We start from the raw sequence: 18662 nt of genomic DNA, 5'->3' as shown, positions 1-18662 counted from the left end.
TTAAGTGGAACCTCCTGTGTTCCAGTTTGCACCCATTGCCCCTTGTCCTGTCCCTGGTTGTCACCAGCAGAGCCTGGCTCCATCCTCCTGACACTGCCCCTTTCCATATTGATCCCATGAATGAGTCCCCCCTCAGTGTCCTCTTGTCCAGCTCCAGAGCCCCAGCTCCCTCAGCCTTTCCTCACACGGGAGATGCTCCACTCCCTGCAGCATCTTGGTGGCTGCGCTGGACTCTCTGCAGCAGTTCCCTGTCCTGCTGGAGCTGAGGGGCCACAGCTGGACACAAGATTCCAGGTGTGGTCTCCCCAGGGCAGAGCAGAGGGGCAGGAGAACCTCTCTGACCTACTGACCACCCCCTTCTAACCCACCCCAGGTCCCATTGGCTTCCTGGCCACAAGGGCCCAGTGCTGGCTCATGGTCACCCTGCTGTCCCCAGGACCCCCAGGTCCCTTTCCCCTGCGCTGCTCTCTAATAGGTCATTCCCCAGCTTACACTGAACCTGAGGTTGTTCCTGCCCAGATACAAGACTCTACACTTGCCCTTGTTATATTTCATTAAATTAAATTAAATTCAGACCCTTCAAACTTAGCACTTGATTGTAAGGGTGAAACACTGGACTAGAGGAGCTCTGAAGATCCCTTCCAACCCACGCCATTCTGTGGCTGTGTGGTGAAAGCACCCTTTGGGCAGGCCGTGCTGAGCAGGGGTCCCTGCCCTGGCCCAGGGCTGGCTCTGGACAGACAGCGCCCAGAACAGGCTGGGCTCTGCTGCTCCGGGCGCTGGGTCCACAGCAGCCGATGAATGGAGCACAGCAGCCGTTCCCCTTCAGATGTGCCCTCTCGAGTCACACCGAGACACAGCTTTTCACAGCAAAGCCCAGCTCTGGCTTCATCTCCCAAGTGATGCTCTTGGGTTTCCCCCAAAACACCACGCTGGTCCTCGAGCCGCTACGAGTTTCTGCTTCGGGCAGGAAAGGCGAAAGAGATGTGGACACGGCGAGAAAGGAGAACTCAGAGATACTGTAATCTCAGGGTTCAGAAATTGTCTCAATAGCAGCCACGGTGGTTTGGGGGTCTGACTAATGCGTACATTGATAAACACCGGGGTGCTTTCTTGGGAAGGAAAAGCTCGCGGTCATTGCAGCAGCTCACATTTGTGTCGAGTGGTAATTCTGAAAAGGGGGAAGGAAGGCGAGGATCTAGACTGTGACTACATTTAAACTGACTGCTTTCTGGATGCCAGTAATTCAGAAAAGTGGCTCTCGCGTTGGTCTGTGGGCTTATCTGCGCCAGCATCAACCACAACTGCTGTCCTAACAGCTTCTGTGTTTTCTGCAGCACTTGGACCTTTGCAGGCAACAGTTTGATTTGAGTCATTTTTAGCTTCTGTTATATTTTTATTGGCTTTTTTTAAAAATACTCACTGGATCCTCCAGACATTCTTCCTATGGCATCTAAATCATAGCTCCACACAAATGTGGTGCAGATACCTCCCAAAGGCCACAACTGCTGCAGGAAACAGGTGCTCTGCTGCGTATCATTGCTGCACTCCTGTGGCCCTTGAAATGCTTAAAAACATGTAATTTAGTGGCATGGAGCCACAGAAAGCCTCAGGCTAGCTCAGCAACGTTAAAGATTTCCTTGAAGACACTGAAAAGCAGGTGATGGGAAAGGGGAAGGGAGGTAGGCAAGCTGTGTGTGGAACAGAGAAGAGAGCTTGTGCTTTTCAGCAGAGGGAAACTGGCGGTTTTACACATCTGAGCCCCCTCTGAAAGATGAGGATGGACAACCCGTCACAGCATCTCCAGGCACATGAGCCAGGGATGGAGTCCTTGGTCTGTAACAACGAGTTGACCGAGGTGGGCAGAAGCCCAGTCCTGATGTAAATGCCAAGGAGATGCTGGCTCTCCTGCCCATTGGTGAGCACCCACCTGCTCTGCAAGCCAACACATGAGCATGGACAAGAGGCTACATCATAGAATCACAGGAGGGTTTGTGTTGGAGGGATGGTCCCAGCTCCCCAGTCCCCCTGCCATGAGCAGGGACATCTGCACCAGCTCAGGGTGCTCAGAGCCCCATCCAGCCTGGCCTGGGATGTCTCAGGGATGGTTCATCCACCACCTCTCTGGGTATCTGGGCCAGGCTCTCAGCACCCTCAGGACAACAATTCCTTCCTCATGTCCAGCCTGAATGGCAAGCAAAGCGATGCTGAACACGGTGCCTCTCAGCCATGCCCAAAATGCTCGGTTTATTTCACGAGAAAGCCAACTTTGAGCACAGCTTTCCCCTCCCCACGCTCACCCCGTGCTCCTGGCGGGAGAGATCAAAACTGGCTTTTACCAAAAGAAAAGAAAAATAAAAACAGAAAATTACCCCTCAAAGAAACCCCAAGTGCAGTGAAGTGTCACCGCGCTGCGGTTTGCGGTTCAGCACCAAGGATGAAGGTGCCTCCTGCGGAAACCTGAGAGAGCTGCAGCCACACCTGTCCCAGCGCCAGCCAGCTCAGCGCTGGGTGAAAACGCGGGCAGAGGCGCCCAGGACCCCAGTACTGCATCGGCTTCCCTCGTATCGTACTAAAGCGCATCTCAGCCACTTCATATGGCACTCGATTTCCAGGACAGAGCTCCTTCCACGTCCTCCAGCCCCTTGTGCCTCCAACAGCTCTCAAACATGTTCCCAAAAGCCTGTGTTCATTTACAGACATATGAAAAAACCCTCTTTAGCCCTTGTTTCTCCTGACGTCCCTTCTCCCGGTTGCGTTTTAATGAGAATATTTCATTTATACAGCTGGCCTTCCTTTCCTCCAGGCCTCCTGTTTTGGACTTGAGCTTTCCAAGTGACACGGTAAACCCTACCTACCCTGCTGCGCTGCACTCCGTGGAAATCTCAAGGGCTTCAGCTAACACCTTTTCACATGCTTCTCAATGCGCCCTCTCAAAAAAAAGTACTACAGATATTGCAGAAGACTCAGACCATTCACATCACCAGCATCCACAGGCTTTCACATCATGGTTTGGGGAGATAAAACCCAGCTTCCCCCACGCGCTTGGCCACCACGGCACGAGCCGCTGAGGTGGCCGCCCACGTGAATTTGCACCCCCTTGGCTCCCAGAGGTGACGGGAGCACCTTCTGGCGGTTTTTCAAGAACCACAGTAAGCTGGATACCCCAAGAAAGGAACAAGTGCAAGGCCATCCATCAACCCTGTCCACAGCTCCTGCAGCCCTTGCATGTCTCAAAGGTGCCTCTTCAACTGGTGCCTATTTCAGTTTGAAATCTGGTTTGACTGGGTGCCTAAAGTACAACAAACCAAAGCAAACACTAGCCCAAACTTGCATGAAGCGACACCGACACAAGGGTACAGCCGAGGGAAAGGGAACAACCGACTGGGACGTGTGGGTCTCCAAGGCCATGAGCTGGTGGTTGTCATCTCAGACACAGCTTGGTGGAGCCTTATTTGCACTCAGGTGCAAACCAGACAGCATTTGCTGCGGCAGGCACCAGGTATACAAGTGACATTTCGGCATTAGAGCACCAGAAATAGCCAAAGCCTAACGAAACCGGTCCAAAATTAGGTCATTCAAACCACCTATCAAGCTCACCATCAGTCACTGTCTTTGAGACAAGGCTCAGGGACTTGCTGGTGGCGTGGCATGAGGACAAGATGTCATTGTTTTGCTCATTTTTGTGGGGGGCAGAGCGGTGTGATCGCACCTGTGCTCTGCATACCTGCACCACGTGAAAAACCTGCTATGGGCGTCTTTAAAAGCAAGGCTTAAGTCTTTGGTCTGCTTGAGGGCTAAAAGTGGGGATACAGATGGTAAGAGGGAGGTATGTAAGAGAAAGGGTAAGGAAGAAGGAGAAAGGCTTGGAGCAAGACGAAAAGCTCAATCAGGGTAAGAGAAATGAAGGGAAACCCGTAAGAAATACAAATTCAATAGTCCTGCAGCGAGCGGCGCTTTCTGCCGAGGGGAAAGCGTGGTACACGTTCAGCAGCAGGTCAGAGCACATCGCCCGGAGCGGGGACAGTTTCTGGGACACCCCGTCCACGCTGGACATGCAAATGGCCCCAAGCAAGGGCAGGATAAAAATCCCCGGCTGCTGCGCTCATTTGCACTCGCTGCTAGAAAAGCACGCCGGAGAAATACCCCGGCACCCGACGCTGCTTTGCCTGGAGCTCTCAATTTTCTTCAAATAAGAGTTAATCTGGAATTCACCTAACGTGAAGCAGAGCAGCAGCGTTATTCCTCAAAGTTTCGATGGCAAAGTGAAAACAAAAGGAATACGTTAAAGCAGGAACGAAACCCAAGGGCTTTACCAGAAAGCGGCAGTGTCGGCAACTCGGCTGCGGGTCCCAGCTCCTTCTCCACAAATTTGCATGTGGGTGCAAGCGAAGGAACCGGTCTAGACGCTGCAGGTGCCGCTGGGCGAGCATCACCGTTAGCCATTTGCATAGGAAATTCATGCGATGGCGAGGGCTAAACCTGCCTCGGCACAGGAGCAAGTCCACCATGAGTTAAAACAAAGCCAAGCTGCGACAGGGAACGAGGCAATAAACTGCAAGCCGGGGTGTTATAAGCAAGATGTGCCCATCAACATGGCCTCGATGCTCTCGTTGCATCCCCACATCAGAAAGAGGACGTTGCGACACCGGTCAGGATGCTCCAGCGCTTAATGAGGCTTAGGCAATGGTGTGAAAGAGAAGGTGGTAAATCTGAGCGGCGGGATTGCATCCCTCACTCATCCTGCAGCCCCGCGGGGCCGGCGAGAGGCCGGCGATGGAGCGTGGGGCGGCAGCTCGGGGCTTAGCAATTGCACCGCAAGCTGGGCGACTGGGAAAGGAATTGGACCCAGAGGAGTGCTGAGGTATGGAAGGAGCCACATGAGCTTGAAAGGTTGTACCCAGGGGGAAAAAAGGTGCCAAAAATGCCACGAAGTCCAGAAATACAAAGATACCAATGTGCGAGCACATCTCCCCTCTGTGCCGAGGGGGCAGCCTCCTGAAGGCACGTTCTAATTGCCTGAGCTCAATTACTCCCAATTCGGGTAACTTAGGCAAACACGACCACCAAACTCCCAAGGAGCTTTATAGCAAGGTGCCCTCTCCTTCTCAGGGTCTGACATCTCAATAAACGCAGCTAGAGGCTGGCACATTTGTTTAAAGTGGTATTTTGGGGTTTTTCTTCCCCAAATATTAGCAGTTTCCATTTTAGTCGAGTATGTAATTAAGCTGCCTCCACGCTATTCGGCTTTCAGAAAATCCCATGACTATTATTTCTGGCAGAGCTAAACATGGGCTTGACCTATTTTCTCTTGGTTAAGTCAGAACACGGTAGCGCAGCTTTGGAAAAGTAGCATCTCTTGCTTTGTAGCTTGACACAAGCTTCCCCAAGCACAGAAACACAGCCTCCCCAATGTCCAGCGGCTCATCTCTGCTTCACACGCGTGTTACTGACTCATGTCCCAACAAACGTCACCCCTTCCCAGCCCATCTGCGTTTGATTGCCACAGCACACATGACATGTGTCTCCGCTGTTTTCCACCTGTCCACAGTGGTATTTACAAATATTGTGCCCGCAGTAGATTGACATTTCCAGCCTGACAGAGTGATGTTAAGTTTATCCACCCTACTTGAAAAGTTCACCAGTCACGCACCAGGTCTGATCCCCGCTCAAAGCAAGGTCTCTCTGATGAGGTCCAGCCTAAATAAGCAACCCCAGGGTGACAGAAGCGAGTTGAAGGGTTTGGAAATCCCCATTGCCCCAGGACCCGCTTGTCCAGGTGGGGTTTGCACACAGGGACCGTGACCTGGTGCGTTCACCTCTGGGATGAGCTGCCTGGAGGACGGGGCCAACAAAGCGGGATGACCAGCTGGACGGACCACCCGACGAAGTGAAGAGGTGCAGAGGTGCCACCAGGGCGTTAGACCTTGCGATGCACAGCTGCCCACACCAAGATCCACTCTAAAGAGCTGCTATTGATTAAGTGACGTGTTCGATGGAGAAGGACATGCCCAGAACCCTCACCAGTGGGAACGTCCCATGCCTGCGACATCTCTGTCACCGTGTGCCAGCCCCATTGACCACGCTGACGAGGCTGGCAGTGGCACACAGGCTTTCCCGCATCACATCACACCCAGCTACGGGGGGGTGATGTTCTGGCTGGGGTCCCAACCCCAGTGCAGCACAACACAAGGCCCTTTGTACCCAAACATACCAGGAACAGACCCAAACTCGACCACCAGACTTGGGCTTACACCCAGAGCCGTTTTTTCATTAACATCCACTTAATGTTTCAACATCTTATCCTCTTTCTGCCATGTGTTTCCCCATCTCTTCTCCCTCAGCAAATACATTTTCCCCCCATTTCACCCACAAGCCACCATAAGAGTAGTTGTATTAAAAAAGCCATGCCAAGAGCGACTGTTCTCCAGCAGCGTGTAGCAGTGCACATGGCACGGAGGGGAAATCCAGCTCTCCACCGAGAAGGAACCACATCGCCGCAATACGAATGTCTCGTGGGGAGGTGAGGAGCCCTCCCACCCCCCGGAAAGCCCCTTCTCAACCCTTTCGTTCGGACCCAGCAGCCTGAATCAGCACTTGGGGCTCCAAAGCCCTGTGACGGTGATGAGCCACCCGGAGAAGGAGAAGCCCGACTTCTGCAAGGATGTAAATCTCGCCAGCAAAGAGAATTGATACTGAAAGGGGCTGTCTCACAGCTGAAATAATCCAACGTCCTCTCGGGTTTGGGAGGAATGAAAGGAAAGCGCTGGCTGAGCTCCCGAGCTGCGCTGGGGGCTGGAAGGTCGGCTACGTGCCGGGTGGAAAGCGGAGCAGGTGAAGGGCAGAGCACAGAGAGAGAAGAGAGGCTTTGGGACTCGCTGGAAAGTGAAACCAAGCAGCACAAACCCATAGAAACCACCAGATCTGCTTTGATCTTTCCTCAGCTTCCATCTCAGTTATCGCTATGAAATGCACCCGTGAAACTGATACAGTCCTAAACAGTCCGTCTGTCCAGGGCGCAGCCTTGGGTTGGATCCAGAAGGTTCCTGAAGCCATTTGTGCATCGCCCATCCCTTTCACACCCCACCTTTCCCAGCTGGGTGGCTCCTCTGGCAGAGCATCTCCTGCCTCCAGCATCTCCTGCCTCCAGCATCTCCTGCCTCCAGCATCTCCTGCCTCCAGCATCTCCTGCCTCCAGCATCTCCTGCCTCCAGCATCTCCTGCCTCCAGCATCTCCTGCCTCCAGCATCTCCTGCAGGACAAACGTTTCCCATCCCAAAACTGAAGCTCCGCACCCCTGCTGGCCACAGACAAGGAGAAAACAAGGGCAGAGCTGTTTGACCGGAGCAGACCGATGTTTCAGGGGTATGCACCAAGGAAACCGACCTCAGGAAGGGAAAACACCCTTTTTCGACACAGAAAAATACTGAACTGCACCAGCTTCCTAATTGATGCAACATCAGTGACAGCCTGACATACCTGGCGTCTGAGGGAAACTTGCTTCTGTCCGTTTCAGTAAAGAGTTCATCTTTCTCCCCTACTAAATACAGCCTATAGATCACAGGGAAGATCAGTTCCTGCCCTCGCCTGCCCCCAGATGTATTAGAAACCAGTCTTTTCCTTCCCTTGGTGTGCTGGTCCCCCCTGGAAATGCACAGAGCGCGTGGAAGAAAACTGCAAACAATAACCTGGGAAAACGGGTCTTTGAACACAACAGCTGCCTGAGCAAACACCGGAATGCTTCTCATTTTCAGGTGGGTTTTTCCTGGTTCAAACACCACAAGAAGCAAAACTGCCAAGGGGTTATAACATTTATGATTCAAGTTGAAGAAACATCACAGACACGGCCCAAGCTGAACCTCCCCAAATTTATCTGATTAGGGTCCTGTATTAAAGTGCATTTTCCAATAAAATGAGGTCACCTGTCGCATGCTGTTCTGGCATCAGACAAGCGGGATTGGTGATCAAATTTGTAGTTAGGACAAGACTACTATTTGCTAGCAGGTTGGTTTGAATCGAGTTTATTTCCTTTCTCTGAGGTTGCCTTTGAGCACTTTATGCCCATGGCTTGCTGGTTTTATTCCATTTTCACCTCTCAAGTTGCAACTCTGCCTTGAAGCAGCAAAATAAACTGAGAAGCAGTGACCCGGGTCCCAGCGTGTGCCCTGAATTTCAGTCTGAATTTCAGCCCACAAAATCCAACGTCCCATTTGAGGAGCGGGTTGTTGGGCTGAGTGGGAGATATTTCATGTGGCCTTTTCACGCGGGTGGAAGGTGGAGGTGGCGAGCAAGGGAGCGCTTGGGATGATGTTTCCCTGACATAAGACACCACGTAAAATATCAACTTAACCTAACAACACGAGAGACCTCCCCCCTGCCCCCGAGCGCGGGACCGGGGGACGCGGGCAGCTCAGCTGCTCACATGGAGGTACAGGAATTAGACTTCAAAGTGCAGAAATCATCTCTCTTACAAGGACAAAAAGGCACCAGCTGGGTTCTCGGTTCGCAGTGACACCACGGGACTCACGCACAGCAACTGGCGCTTCAGGAGTCCTAAGTGCGGGGGAAAAGAGAACATAGCCCTTCTCCGTCAGTTTCAGAGCCATATTTGCTGTTTTATTCCATTGCACCGAGATAAGGACACAGCTGCTGGAGCTAAGTGGTTTGTGCAACACACGTATTGCTATCCTGAATATTTTGCCCTTCTTAAAGGAAGATGTTTAATGTGTTTTGTGGGAAGACCCTGACAATGGCTGTACCGCGCAAGATCTGGAGCCCAGTAATGGGTTGCACGCAGGGTCCATTGGCAAGTGTCTGGAAAGAAAGGGAGGTACAGACAAGCACACCCCAAAACTCCCCCGAGCCCTTCCCGGCACTGGCAGACGTGCCCATCTCAGCAGCTGCACCAACATGTGGTGCAAAGGCAGGTTTCTGCAGGCTCAGCACCACTAGAGAGCAGCAGACACCTGCAGCGCAGGCCATAGCCCCGAGACACTGAGTGGGGCCGAGACTCGGACACAGCCCGGATCCACCCGTGTCCAAGGAGTGGGCAGATCACAGCCCGGAGACACCGAGTGGGACCAAGACTCGGACACAGCATGGGATCCACCCGTGTCCAAGGCGTGGGCAGATCACAGCCCGGAGAAACCGAGTGGGACCGAGACTCGGACACAGTGTGGGATCCACCCGTGTCCAAGGCGTGGGCAGATCACAGCCCGGAGACACCGAGTGGGACCAAGACTCAGACACAGTGTGGGATCCATCCGTGTCCAAGGCGTGGGCAGATCACAGCCCAGAGACACCGAGTGGGACCAAGACTCAGACACAGTGTGGGATCCATCCGTGTCCAAGGTGTGGGCAGATCACAGCCCGGAGACACCGAGTGGGACCAAGACTCAGACACAGTGTGGGATCCATCCGCGTCCAAGGTGTGGGCAGATCACAGCCCGGAGACACCGAGTGGGACCAAGACTCAGACACAGTGTGGGATCCATCCGCGTCCAAGGTGTGGGCAGATCACAGCCCGGAGACACCGAGTGGGACCAAGACTCAGACACAGTGTGGGATCCATCCGTGTCCAAGGTGTGGGCAGATCACAGCCCGGAGACACCAAGTGGGACTGAGACTCGGACACAGCATGGAATGCACCCGTGTCCAAGGCGTGGGCAGATCACAGCCTGGAGAAACCAAGTGAGACCAAGACTCAGACACAGCGCGGGATCCACCTGTGTCCAAGGAGTGGGCAGGTCACAGCCCGGAGACACCGAGTGGGACTGAGACTCAGACACAGCCCAGATCCGCTCGTGTCCAAGGCGTGGGCAGATCACAGCCAGAGCCCACCCACCGTACGGGAAAAAATTTAGCATCTTCATAGGTGTTTTGTGTGCCTGCTGTCACCTGGGAGGGTTTTCTCCACCGTCCCGATCAGAAAGGCATTTTCAGGAAGCATTGCTGCACCACCAGCTTTAGGACTGTTATTTTGGTTTGGTTTGGTTGTTTTTCCCCAGTCTGTTGTCTCTGTTAGTGCCCATGGTGCACTGAAAGTGCTGAGCGTGGAGGGTCCTGCACCGAGACAGCGCGCCCCCAGGGACGAGCATGGAGGTGGGGGCAGCTGGCAAGGACCCAGCGCCAGGGGTGCCAGGTCAGGAACCAACCGAGCAAACTCAGGCTGATGGAAGGAAAAAGTGAGAGAAAAGGATGGTTTCCTTCTCCCTACACACAGGTTAGGGAGCTTTACCCCATTCCCAGGCAAGAGCGGCAGCAACCTGTGGAACAGGCTTGTCTTGATGCTCTGCAGCAGAGCAGGGTTCGGGGGAGGTTTTTGGGTGGGGAGAGGCATGGAGGCATCCTGGCAATCTAGAAATGCAGGTTGGACCCTGCAACAATGCGAAAGGACCTTCATTCGAGGGAGGATCAGGGAACACTGCGGCGCAGAACAGCGATCGCCCCGGGAGGCGATGAGGAAAGGAGCTGTGGACAGAAAGGTGTCTTTCTCCTGCTCTGCTGGGGGACACGGCAATGGAACAGGATGGGAAAAGGCAAAGAGCCCACGACCAACACGTCACCCTGGAGACACAGGGCAGGACAAAGCGCATGGGGTCATCTGTAGGTGGAAGAGGAGACTGGGGAGCAAACCAGCAGGAACAGGGATCACGCTGCGGACGGGTGACCCATGGACATCTGGTCCCACCTTATGAAAGGTATTAGTCTGAAAAGCTGAGCATTTGTACGCTGCCCTGCTCCGGGCTCTCAAGCGCAGGCTTTCCCTCAGAGAGGCTGTCGGGCCCTCCTGTGCAAACACAGCTGGAAACCCCCAAGAGTATCATTCTAGAGCCCAAGGGTGCAAGCAGTGCAGAACACCGGAGTTATTTCTGCGCTCACCCAAACACAATTTTTTCGAGATCATGGTCTCAATGAGTATTAAGGTAGCTACCTGTCCTAACTAAAATGCAAAGGACAGTCAGCTATCAAAGCATCACGGCTTGAGAACGTGATCTCACTGCTTTTGTGATGAAGGGCTGGGAGAAAATATGTTATACTCTGGGGATTTCTGCTTTCTTCAACCCCAAAACGGAACAAAGGTGGCACCAAAGTTTAGGGGACAGAATCAGTTTGGTTGGAAGAGACCCTCAGGATCATGGAGTCCAACCATAACCCACCCCTGGCGCTGCCCCATGTCCTGAGAACCTCATGTCCTTCTGTCCAGCCCTCCAGGGACGGTGACTCCAGCACTGCCCCGAGTAGCCTGTTCCAATGCCCCACAGCCATCCCATTCTTCTTCCCAGGAAGAAGTTTTTCCCCACATCCCATCTAATCTTCATTCCTAATTCCTCCTGCGTTTCTGCTTTGCACCCCACAGACACTATCACCCCAATACAATGCTGGATGCCAATTTGCTAAAGAAGTATCACGGTGCAAACTTGCAGTGCAGGACTTGCAGGGGTGGCACTGTCACCCTAACACCTAGCCAAGCCTATCAACCGCATAAGAAACTACTAAGTTACTCCAAAGTCCCCCATTCCCCAAAAGTTACCAAGATTTGCCCCTGTTAAAGCACAAGACACCGCTAGCGAATGCTACAGATCATAAGCTATTCACTTTTGCACTGTATTCCTTTGTTTTGTGACAGTCTGTACTTCTGAGTAACTGATAAAGGTGTCAATTGACTGAGTAAACCACACAGTTCAGTAGAAACACAAAATCCCCCTCGAATATTGGTACTTATGAATACACAAGATGCAGTTCTCAGCAGGCAGCCACAGGGGGGCAACCAGGAGCCAGGGAGCGTTTCCCCGGGGTTTGTGTAACACAAATTGCCCCTCAGGAAGCGTTCGCTACCGGCTACTGGTTGATATCTTTAATACTTTGGAAGTAAGAGCCAACACAAATAGTTCAACAACACTACGCAACTATTGCACAGTAAGACTTCTCTGCTTCCACACTCATCCAGCATTTGCAGGCAGCCGCGATGGACCCTCTCCACTGCTTCATCCGCCTTGCTGAAGCAAATGATGTTTATCTGCCCAGAACTCGAAGGCACGATACCAGGAGACCACGTAACCAGGACAGCACCACAGCAGCGTGACTCACGGCAGGTTTACACGAGCCCTGCCTCACCCACGCTGTTTTCTGTTCTCCAGCTGAGTCAGCCTGCGGAAGCGTTTAAAGGTCACCGTGCTAAATGCCATTGGAATGTATTGCCACTCGAAGGGCTGTTTCCTTTATCAGCCCGAGGACTGTGTCTCAGCTGCTCCAGGTGAGGAGAGAGGCTGCTGCTCCCCACCTCCACATATCTGGTGATGTGCACGGGTCACAGACCCTTCCCCAGCTCCGAGACCAGCCGCCGTGCTTTGTCCCCACGCCGGCTCTGTCACCGTCCCCTGGGATGTCCTCTCACACAGGCAGCTCCAAACCCTGCAGGAATCCCCGCCTGCCTCCCTTCCCGGTGCCAGCCCGATGACACGTCCGTGTCACCGGCTCCATTTCCCCACAGGTGAGACCACAGCGATTTGCCCAACCCAGCTGGTATTTCCTTGTGCTATTTGCTCCATTTCCAAGGCCCAGACGTGCTTTCTGAACCCGCTGAGCTCAAACGCCCTCCCGCCTCCCCACCCAGGGTTAGTCACCTTCCCGCCCGAGCCCGGACTAACCTGGCGGCAGGGAGCCCACGTTCCTACCGCACCTGCGGGAAAACCCTTCTTCAGAGACACGGCTTCGTGTGCTGATCAGAACCAGAACAAGCGCTTGCATTTCAGGGTCACAAATGAAGCCCGCCACGAGCCTGGGAACACCGGGGGCCTTTCGCCAACACACAAGATCCGATATGTGCCCTCTCAATCCTCCTTAACCTCAAACCTTGCCCTATCTCCTTCCCCTTGAGAAGGGATGCTCAGCGCACGGAGATCCAGACAGTAATTTGCTCCAAGTTAGCAATCATTTAAGGAAACATACCATTTTTACCCCCCAAAACATACCATTTTTACCCCCCAAACATATAGCTACAGCGTCAAAAGCCTCTTCTCTACCTCGCATCGCAAACGCGCTGCGGGAATTTCCAGCTTCCCCGCAGCACCTTCGCAGCAAGTGACAGACCTTTGTTGTTTGAGCCTGAGCAAATGTGTTTGCCAGCGGCAGAACCCCGCTCTCAGAGCCTCAGGTCACCGCTTTGCCGCGGTGCCTTTTCCCGGAGGTCGCCGAGCGCTCAGCAAAGCGGGACCCCCGCGGCTCTGTTGTGTTTTGAAGCTCACAGAGGAAGGCGCAAGCGTTTTCTAGAGTTAGCAAAGACGAACCAAACCTCATCGCCCCTTCTCGCTCGGGAAGGAGATCTGCCACAGCAGCTCTGTGCACATCGCTTGGTTTTCAGAGATTGTGCATCTGCCGGTAATATTAGCACGTTTATGAAGTTACTTCACATAACAAGTACTTAAAATGGAAGTGAAAACATTCACTGTCCTAACGCACAATCTCTGTTCCATAGACATCGTTTTCACTGAGAATGACAGATTGGTTCAAAGACACGGTGGGAAGGTTTTGCATGGGAAAAGCAATAACAACAGAGCACGTTGTTTCCAAGTACAGAACTTTTCTCCTCTGGAGACCACGATGCGGGCCCTGGCCTGTCCCCGGGGCCCAGAAGACCCTGTCCCAGGGCAGTTAGGTCTCCTCCTCGTTACCCGCTCTATCCAAGCAGCCCCAGCCCTTCCCGTGCTGCGCTCCCTTCCCCGCTCCTCAGCCCCCAGGGTTTGTTTGGACAGGGACATAGTTTGCACACAGGACAACTCGAGAGCCAAGCAGGAGCCTCCCATCACCGCACTGGTTGGGCTTGTAACTTCCGCATGAAAACAAAACAAACCAACAAGCACAAAAACGCAAACAAACAGCCCCCCCACAACCAAGAATCCCAAAAACCAAAACAGCCAGAGTCCTTTTTTCCATCTGTTCCTCAGCCTTGGACACCCGACTCTGCTCCCAAAGCCTGTTTCCCAGCCCCTGCATTCACATGCTCCCCATCTCCCCTGGTAACACGTTACTCGCTGGATCCCAGTGAGCTGAGAGCAACTATCCGATTATCCCAACATACCGGACTTCTCGGAAGAGCAGGTCAAGTCCTTGGGTTATTGTTTTATTGAGATTTAGTTTCAAGACCTGGGAATGGTCATGTTTCCTCTAGGAATCTTTTAAAATGTAGAGATGAGGAGGTTCCTGCAATTTACTGGGACTGTGGAACCAGAACTTCAGCAAGTCTTTTCCTATCAAGTGTAGCAAGGCCCATGGTGTCTACATGAGCTCTTCTCCTAAGGGATGTACCAGCTCTGCTCCTTCCTCCATTCATTCCTTTCTTATTCCTCTGCTTCTACCTCCAAAACAAACCCAATATGACAGATAAAATACATTTTAACACATCTCTCCCCAGAAAAAAGGAGCCAGAAACAACCCAAAGGGTTATTGCTGCAGGTTCAATCCAGGGTAACAGCTGCTCTCACCAACACAGATTTTGCTTGTTTCAACTTAGAGAAAACAGATTCTTTCCTTCTTTTCCCAAGTCCATTGTTTCAACCATTCAGAAAACTCGTGTGTTGGCACAGAACTTTCTAACAGAGGGGAAATTTCAGCTCAATTTCCTTCAAGACAAGTGCACTGACACCACCAAGCCTGCGTTCAACGGACAACACGTCATCCCACGGCCGATAACACTCAGCTGAGAAAAACATCCCTCACTGCGCAGCCCAATAGAAACTCCTGCTTACATCTGAAAGAGGATGGGAGCAAGGTATATTCCTACAACAAACAATTCCTGTTCAGGACAAACAGCATCCACCAGCAGAAACCGCTTGTAGAACAATTAGAAAAACCAAATGCACTTACATATTGAAGTCTGACCACTGCCAGGAGCTGCAAGAGGAGCGACGAAGCAAATCCCACCATCTCCAGAGCCAGAGTGTAGCTCCCAGCCCATTCTACAAGGCTGCTACAGTAAGAAATGAGGCCCCCGGGTCTCCTGGCACCAGCAGGAAGCTTGTTCGGGGGAATTTCTGCACCTGTGCTCAGGTAAAGCCCTGCAAAGCACTCGCAGCTGGGAACCAGGGGCACCTGCATTCTGAGCCTCCCTCAGCTGGCTGCTGATGGGGGTGAGGGACACCGAAGCAAGCCAATGAAATGTAACCCCCCGAATACTTCCCTTGTCACCCCCTCTCTCCAGTAACTTCACAGAATCACCGACTGTCAGGGGTTGGAGGGCCCTGGAAAGCTCATCCAGTGCAATCTCCCATGGAGCAGGAACACCCAGATGAGGTTACACAGGAAGGTGTCCAGGCGGGTTGGAATGTCTGCACAGAAGGAGACTCCACAACCCCCTGGGCAGCCTGGGCCAGGCTCTGCCACCCTCACCCCAACAAGTTGCTTCTCATATTTAAATGGAACCTCTTGTGTTCCAATTTGCATCCATTACCCCTTGTCCTATCATTGGTTGTCACCAAATTTCCAAGCTTAGGTTTTACAAGCTCAGAGCAGGGCGTTAGTTTGCAGAATCCCAGCTCACAGGATTCCCCTTGCATCCATGCTCTGGTGCTCTCTCTCCTCTTTGCAGCAAAGCTTTTTAGCACGTGTCAATCCCCCGAGTCAGAAAGTTGCTTAACATTAAACTGGTGCTCAAGGAACCAAAAAAGTCCAGAGTTAACAGGTTCTCCTCTGTCCTTTCATTCTGCTTAGACGTTTCCAGTGGCCCTTTCCACGCAGCTGTGAGAGCTGAGGGCATTCCGCAGCCCGGGTTCTCCGAGCTGTGAGTATTTCAACACACAGAGTTCATTTTCCCTGGCCGCGATGAGGAGGATGCAGCTTGCAGAGATTGCTCCTTGCTACTCCAGCCGGTTCGCGGCAGGTTACCCAGATCTGCCCTGCAAAAACGCGGTGACAAAGAGTTCAGGGAGATGGGTGACACCGACATGAAGTACTGAAACAATTCAAACTGCCTTCATTATTTCCTCGTTCGCTCCTGAAGCCTAATTCCCAAGAAAGCTAATGAAACCACAGGATAAAACATACGACTTTCAGAAGAGTATTTTCCTCTCTAGCCTCATAAAGGCTCCATTTTTGTTAGTGCAGACAGCGCTGACACCCAAAAGAACACTTTGGGAAGTGTTTGATGGGAGCCGTGCTGTGTTCAGACACCCACTCCACCAGTGGGCACCAGGCGTGGAGCACGTAACACGCGTCCACAGCGCAACACCCAGATAAATACAACGCCTCGGTTTAAAGAAATCCCCCTGTAGGCTGCATGCAAAGGCTTGTCAAGACTTGTCAAGCCCCAAGTGCCCTGCAGGCTGCACTTCAAAAACCTGTGTCCTACACCATCTGCGTGTCGGGTCGGTCCTTTCCCCGCCCCAGCTCTCCTCGTTTCAGGCTGTTTTCATCCGTGCAAGTTGGGTTTCTGCTGCTGCAGCTGCACCCTGGGAGAACACCCTGATTTCCACCGGGAGAGCCGGTGTCCAGTCGGCTAAAGAATCATTTCCCTCCACATCTATTATCTCCCTACAAGTTACTCTCCAACAGGCTTCTCACAGGAAAGCGTTTCCTGCCGTTTCCCATCAAGCACACACAGATTATTACCCTTTCCCCACTCTTTGCCCCTCCGCATATCCACCGAGCCTTCCCTCAAACCAGCCTCCTTCATTTAGAAACAGCAGCCAGCTGCTGTAACTTTTCTATAGCCATCTGCAGCTCCCCCCTACATTTAAACAAATGGCATGGCTGAGTGACTTATTGCCCTTTCCTCCTCAAACAGGCTTTTTTTAGGCTAGCGACAGCTGCCCCCCAGCACTTCTGCCCTGCAGAACTCCGGGCCGTGCAGGTTTGCATCTCCATCTCCTTGCAGGGGCGGCTCCATTGCTCTTATCAGTCTAGCACAAAGCAAACAGGGAATGTCTGTGTCCGGGCTGGATGTTACGCTGCACCCAAAGGCCACGGCAGGCACCCTTTGGCCAGCTCTTATCACGCGAAAGACTCGCCCGTCTGTGCTGTTTCCGAATCAGGACTGATTGGGGCAGGTGATGGTGTGAGATGACATCAGAGCGTCCCCCAAAAGGGACCGACCCTGGGCTGTTTGCTCGCGTTTTGACGTGATTCTGCGGGCGGTGCGGTGTCGAGCAACACAAACGCTAAGTCAATATTGCCATCCCACACGGAACGTTTTGTGGCCGCGTGGTCACCTGCTCCTGTGAAGACAGCCCGCTCGGTTTGATCTTATGGACACAACCAGGAGGGGGCAGGGAGCGGGGGAAGGAGTCAAGCGCTCTACAAATAGCCCCAAAGAGGTCTGGGTGTGTTGTGGATGTAAACTTGGAAGCAAGGAGAAAAACACCCCAAATCTGTGTAGTAGACTCCAAATAAAGGGCTGGCTAAGTTTTGCAAAACAGCAGTGCCTGAGTTAGCACCCGTGCTTGAAAGAAAGGGCTTGAAACACGCCCAGTTACCACGGGCTGGATCTTCCCCAGCTGCCAGTGGCCATTTCACATACAGGCTGGAAATGAACGTCCGGGAGAAAGACAAAAACCCCCTGCAGCACTGGGCACCGTCACCATCAGTGGTGGAGACCTCGGGCACCCCAACTGCTCTACATCCCTCGTGGCTGCAGGAATAACAGGATCCCGTGGGTTACATCTACTCTGGCAAATTTGCCTGCCAGAGGTGAGCAAGTGCATATTAACCTGTAACTACCTGTTGCGTTGATCTGCTTAAAACTATAGATTCTGCCTCTGAGCTTGGGTTTCTGTCTGGCCTTTCTCACTATGACAGCCCAGCAGCTCATCCATGGGAAGTGCTGGTATCTCGCCGTTATCAGCGGAGCACAGAAATAGCAGAGCCATCCTCTGTTGCTTTTTTTGGTCGTACAGGAACCTGTCCTCCAAGAGTTCATCTCCGGGAAGCGTTTCCCACCTCACTTCTGTTTCTCTTCATTTGGCAGGATGCAAGCCTGGCTGCTCTTAAAAACTAACAGCATTTAGTGATTTTCAAGCCCTTGGTAGGGACAGAAATGATCCCGATTCCTTACCCAGGACACGCAGTGCTCTCAGGAGGTCCAAACACAATCACGGTTAGGTGCTTTTCCAAAAACATTTGCATGCGCTATTTTAGCTAGAAGTACTCCCCACTCCAGGTTTTCATATCCCATACGGGCTGCTATAAACCATAACAAGCCTGTTGCTTAATTAAGACCTTATCTGATGAACTCCATGGAAGGCAACGGGCTTTAAGCGAGCTGAGGAAGAGATACTATACAAGAGCCACAAAAGAAAATCATTACATGCGAGGTGAAAGGACAGTGAAAAGCTATTTCCCAACACTCAGTTACAAGGACACAGCAGAATAGGTTGTGACACGGGACACGGGATGGCCGGGCCATGCTGCGGATCCGCTCTGCTGGGTCGGGGTTTGGAACCAGGGTGACAGACGTGGGCTGAGAGGAGCACGGCGTCACAGAGCGGGACCGAGGGGGCGCCGGGCCGCACGCCACACGGCACACAAATCACAAGCCTCAGGGCATCCTTTGTTGGTTATTTTTTCCCTATGCTTCCCAAAATAGTCTCTTTTCAGTCCTTTAATGAGAAAGTCCTGCATCCAGAATCCAATGTTCTTCCTTCATCCTTGATAGTGCGTGGGAAATGGCT

This window comes from Nesoenas mayeri (assembly GCF_963082525.1).
Source record: "Nesoenas mayeri genome assembly, chromosome: 4".
Lineage (NCBI taxonomy): Eukaryota > Metazoa > Chordata > Aves > Columbiformes > Columbidae > Nesoenas > Nesoenas mayeri.
Note: the sequence above shows the minus strand (reverse complement) of the source record.